This window comes from Sinocyclocheilus grahami, unplaced genomic scaffold (assembly GCF_001515645.1).
Source record: "Sinocyclocheilus grahami isolate Dianchi unplaced genomic scaffold, SAMN03320097.WGS_v1.1 scaffold45.1, whole genome shotgun sequence".
Taxonomy (NCBI): domain Eukaryota; kingdom Metazoa; phylum Chordata; class Actinopteri; order Cypriniformes; family Cyprinidae; genus Sinocyclocheilus; species Sinocyclocheilus grahami.
Genome location: NW_015505224.1, coordinates 144,337 through 150,736, shown reverse-complemented (window position 1 = coordinate 150,736; position 6,400 = coordinate 144,337).

Genomic DNA, 6,400 nt, shown 5'->3' with positions numbered 1-6,400 from the left:
CATATTACAATGTTCCTTGATCAGTTCACCAGTTGGAATTTTTTTTAAATCCTGAAAGCCTCTCTTTTCCTTCATGACTCTAATCTATCATGAATAATAATCATAAAACAGTCACTCTCAGTGAACTCACAAAAGGCCTAGACATGATTTGGCATGTATGGTGACGTCTGTTCTTGCAATCTCAAAAAATCATCTGGCAACCAGAGGCCTTTGGCACTGTATTAAAATTATTTCAAAGTATTTTCTTGTAAATTCCCGCCCTTGCTTATGGGCATTGATACAATCACACACACACACACACACACGCGTGTGTACACACAAATCCGCTCTAGATCTCATGCATCACGGTAAATAGACTAAACCTAACATACAACAGCCAAGAGTTGTGGAGAATGTTGTGAGAAATATGATACCATATTTAGACTTTATGGTCAGCCCATGACATGGATAATTTAATACAACAATTTTTTTGTATTATTATTTTTATTTCTTTAATATTTCCATATAGCTATATTTCTAAACAAACAAATAGAATTGACTTTCTTTCTTTTTTTTTTTGCCAGTTTAGCCATAACTATACATAAGTGGTCAAGGGCATGACATAAAGTGTTATGGCACTTTTATTAATGAGTTGTTTACTATACAAAACCATAGTAACAGGACTGAATATTTAAAATCGTCCCCTACTGAAAAATCCTCATCCTTGAAGAGTTCAAATCCTGGGATGACTGTCACTATGTCCGAGTTATTTATATTTATTTGAACGAAATTGGACATCATTGTGATAATTATTAGAGGTCAGTTAGAGGAAGTTAGGATGCAACAGTGTTGATGCATAACCTGGAGGCACATTTTAATCAAACCTATAATCGAACAAATACATAATTAGAAAACATTAGCTTTTATTTTAATATTCAATGTGTATATTTGATAATACAACAAAGAGAAGTGAGAAATACAGGGACAGACCAAAAGACATTATCTTGAAGAAAAACAACAGGGCTAAAAATTAAGTTAAAGGATTTTACTAATGTGGTTGGTGAACATTACCCTACAACACATTTAAAAGTAAAGTCATGTTTTCACTGTTACAGTAGGCTAATTCATTTTTAATGTAGCTATCTAAGGGACACACAAAGCTCCCTTATAATAGAATGATTTTAAGGTTTCATATCGCCTATTGTGTGACTCATAAGTAACTCCATCAAGGCAAACACATTTACAAAATCTTTAAAAAGGTGTCAAATTGAATTTAGTCGCAGATATATTCATCAATACAACAGCCATATAAGCAATCAAAAGGATGCAGACACTAATTATAATGCAGTTCTACTGTAAGTGTTGAAGCAATTTACATCATATAATCTGGTTTTAATAACACTCTAAGCTTTCTTTTTCACACTTCACACTAAAACTGTAATGGACCACCATTTCATATATGACATACCTTTATTTTGTCCCCTTCTGTTCTTGAAGCGCGTGGAATGTTATTATACTGAGTATGTCCTCCCGTTAAACTCGCACAGCTTCCCTTTACATCAGTCTGTCCAGCTCGAGCGCGCATCTGACCTGCAGCGGAAAGTTACTGTTGAATGCTGTCAGTGCTTGTGCTCATCCTGCCAGCGTCATTCATTTACATGTTGAGAGCTGCATGCATGCAACATCAGTCTCCCAACGATTGGTTAAGAGAAGCACGCATCCACGTCGTCGTCACATCTTGCTTGTTCATGACATTTTTGGGATCTCTGATTCCAGATGATGATTATTACGCAAGTGTTTGGGTGAGTTCAGAGACCTGAACCACTGAAGCTGATTATTAGAAGCGACAGTGTACATGGAAAAGGCTTAAAACTTCCTCAGAAAGATGCGTATACTTCATGTTACTGGTTAATGATATTATAGCAAAGCTATTGCGTGCTTTAGTGTATATTAGAGCGTGTCTGGTTAAAGAAAGGTGAACGCTGTTGAAATCTCTCACGTTGTTGGTTATAGATCGCCAATGCCCCCTGCTGCTGAAAGTAATTATTGACCATCATTACACCCCCAGCTGATGTCAATATAGGCCTTTTGTTTGTTTGCATCAATATTTCTTTCAGTGGTTTTACCCTTTCTTTAACCCTCAACGAGTTTTTGCTAATATTCCAAGCAAATGGTGCCTTTGTTCAGGTTTGCTTGAAATCACTTGAAATGAAAAGTGCTGAAAATGCACTCACCCTCAGGCCATCCGAAATTTGGACAAATTGAGCATTACATCACTTTCTCAGCAATGGATGCTTTGCAGTGAATGGGTGCCGTCAGAATGAGAGTCCAAACAGCTGATAAAAACATCATAATAATCCACACCACTCCAGTCCATCAATTAATGTCTTGTGAAGTGAAAAGCTGTGTGTTTGCAATAAACAAATGTATCTTTAAGATGTTTTTACTTAAAAGCATTGTTTCTTCTATCCATAATACTGTATTGCTTTCTCCAATGTTGTCTCGTCTGAATCATTCTGATGGCACCCATTCACTGTAGTGGATCCAGTGGAGAGCAAGTGATGTAATGTTACATTTTACATTAACTTTCTTCCATTTCCATGTGAAAAATGGAATCTAAGAATCAAGCCAGCTATACAATTTACTGTATTATTGTATGTAATATTGCTGCTTTGACTGGACCACATTGTTTTGCACAGTAGACATACAAACTCCATATGTTGTTTTAATTATTCTGCTTTCCATATTTTGCGCACTTTGTTTTACTCAATTACTGCAGTTTTTTTGTATTGAAATTGTAATGAATAACATTTTTGATTGGCTGAAATTTCTGCAGTGCACTTTATTATTATAGTATGTCTCCTTAGTCTTTTTAATCCCCAGCACATGCTGTTACTATTTGTCAAAAAATATATCATCAAATTTCCTATTCATTTACTCCTTCAATATTACAAAATAGTTTTTCAAGATTCAGTTTTGTATGCTCTATTTAGTGCTGTCTACATTTTTTTGAATGAACATTTTTTTTTTCTTTTCTTTGGCATTTAAGATAAATATGACCAAATGTGACTGATAACACGCTGTTAAAAACAAGTTTAATAATTGTGGGAATATTTTCATAATACACAGATTTTCATTTTAAAAAATGTAGACAGCACTAAATAGAGCATAAAAAAAAGTTTTTCATATTTGTATTTTTTTTTAAATGTATGTACATTTATAACACTATTCTTTGTATTATATCACCTTTGCATCAAATTATAAAAAAACATGCGAGGGTGTTTCTAATGCAGCGTCTATGGGAGGGATGGTAAATTTGACAATGTTCTGTCTTCTGACAGCCAATATCAGTCTCTCTCAATTTTTTTCCTTTTATTGAAAGTCATGAAAACTAACACTATTCTTTGTATTATATCACCTTTGCATCAAATTATAAAAAAACATGCGAGGGTGTTTCTAATGCAGCGTCTATGGGAGGGATGGTAAATTTGACAATGTTCTGTCTTCTGACAGCCAATATCAGTCTCTCTCAATTTTTTTCCTTTTATTGAAAGTCATGAAAACACTATCGTGGAGTTTTTCTTTTGCTATTTGAGCAAATGGGAATGCAAAAAATATATTTGTGGTACTCTCCCATTCACTGCTCTTCAAGTTAACCCAACTATGACGACTTCCGCTGCTGAGAAACCCGGGAAAATTACTACTAAAAGGCTGACTATTACATAACTACTGTAGCACAGACTACATTCTGGTGTAAATCCAATATCTGAGCAACCACAAGAATGCACACAGATTAAAGGGCATTGCCTCTCCAGGGGAACACACTGTATATCACTCAGTGGCAATGGACACAGTCTTTCCTTTTTACCCTAAAGTACTGGTTTCCCCTAGTTGAAGCTGTGGGGGTTGGGGGGGAGTATTTTTTTCTACACAATGTCACAACTGTAAATAATCCCCCTTCCCCAGCACTTATAAAAACAACTAGCTACTATAGAAATATTCACAGACTCAATAAATGAGCTTGTGGTGAAAATTATGTATTTCTGCACGCAATGGGTTCATAAACAGACACAGGCTAACCATAAACAGAGATAAAGTTACAGAGCACATGCTACATTAAGCAAAAAAGTGTACCCTACAGTCTGTTTTTACCTGCTTCAGAAATTCCATCACAGCATTTCTTGAATTTCTTAATCACTGGCAGACAATATGGCTGTGAAAAGTACAAAAGTACATGACCTCTTAAGCTGACCTATTTCAGCACTCATTTCGTTCTGTGTTTTCAGTAAATGATTTACGATGTTTTACTGAGTGAAAAACCACTCCGAACTAACCATATTCAGTGAAAAGTAAACTTAAACGAGTGATTCACTTATTATGCGTCCGTTCAGATTCTAAACAGTCGAAGGAAAAACACAACAACGACTTGCTAAAATATTGTCTGGGAATAAGGTGGTCTTTCTCGTCAGATAGGGACTTATCAGAACATGTTACTTAGGGCATGGGGTACATGTTGGAACACAGTAGTAAAAGTAGCTTGGTAAATCAGCGACCTCCCCTTACGAAAAAGAAGTTTATTCAAGTGTGATATTAGTATACTTCTTTTAAACTAAAAATAGCAAAGTTTACGTTCAGTCTACTTTTTATGTACTTCTCAGAAATATGCTTAAAATGACATTTAAGTATACTTGACTTATACTTAGAAAAAGCCTAAATATATTTGAGCTATACTTGTGCTTGTTATACGGTAGGGGGCGCTAGTACACATCTTCTGTACAGAATTTCCAAAGAAACACAAGTGAGGAAGACACTGAAACAACAGATGCTTCCACATGTAATCTAAGACGATCATCAGACATAAAACAGCATCAAAACTGTGTAACGTTATGGAATAAAATGAAGAGGTAATAATGACGGTCAAGCTTTGGGGTGTTGATCAGCTTCATCTATGTTTTGATTATCATTCTGAATCCAATTAATAGTCTTTTTTCAGCTTTGTGTTCAAAGTGTTGTTTATTTCTTTCTTTATTTTTAAAACTTACCCACATTCAAGTGTTTATAAAAAAACTATGCATGTAGATAGAATAAAATGTTTTTGTTTACAAGCAGATACCCTGTTCTTTCTTTTGATGTTTTGTATGTTCAGATATTCATATAACAAAATATATACAAATTAATTCCTAAATAGGGACATAGTAGTATACTTAAAGTATGATGTAAAGTTCACTTAAAGAAAACTTACGAGTATACTTGCAGTATAAAACTACTAAACTAGTAGTTTACTGAGACTATACTTCAAAGTGTACTAACAATGCTACAAGTATTTAATTAGCAAACTATCATTATACCTATAAGTTCACTTGTAGTATAGTTGCAGTACAAACTAAAAACATAGATGTAAACTAGTTGTGTACTCAATACTGTTATACTTAAAAGTATACTTTTATATACTAGAAAGTGGGCCAATTTAGTCCCAAGGAGTATTGAAATAGTACACTTACAAGTATACTACTAGTACACTGATATTTGTATACTTGCTACATAAAGTATACTTAAAATATACTTTAACTTTACTTTACTTAAGTATACTTAATAAAATAAACTTGAAGTATACTACTTTTTGGTAAGGGTCCTCAAGTTGTTATGAAGTGTAATCTTCATGGATTATAACCAGGGTGCGAATTACACAGTGACCACACAATTTCTTGTTTTAAATAGGGCTGTCAAGTGATTTTAAAAAAAAATGTGCCTATTAATTAATCAAATTAATCTCAAATTAATAAGATTCGTTAATTAACATGCACATCATGTGCCGATGAATTGAAGATAAAGTTGTTATTAAAGATAATAGTTATTGTGTTAATTTAGAAAAAAACACTGAATAGACATTACAAAATGTAGCTTTAGAAAGAAATATTTTAATTCAACATACAAAAATACAAAGAAATAGGCTAGTGAAATATTAAATTATTTTTAAAAAGAAACAATACTTTAAATATAAAACTAAAAGCACCAGTAGGTAGTCTTAATTAGTGAATGATTCAGTCATTCATTCAATCGATTCGTTCAAACGGCTAATTCATTCAGAAACGAAGCAAGTGTGTCAGCATCCTACCTCCTGTAGTTTGTCTCCGTGCCCCTAGAGGTCCCTGTTTTTTCCTCTGCCTTAGTTCTTCCTTGTGTGGCCTTGTTAGCGTTATCCAAGTCACCTGCGCCTTGTTTTCCCTGTCATCCTGGTGGTTGTGGACCGGTTCTCTAAGGCCGCCCGGTTCATTCCCCTGCCCAAATTGCCCTTGGCCAAAGAAACAGCAGAGCTCCTCATGAACCATGTCTTCCGGGTGTTTGGAATTCCCCTAGATATTGTCTCCGACCGAGGGCCCCAGTTCTCGTCCCGGTTCTGAGGGGCCTTCTGCATGCTGAT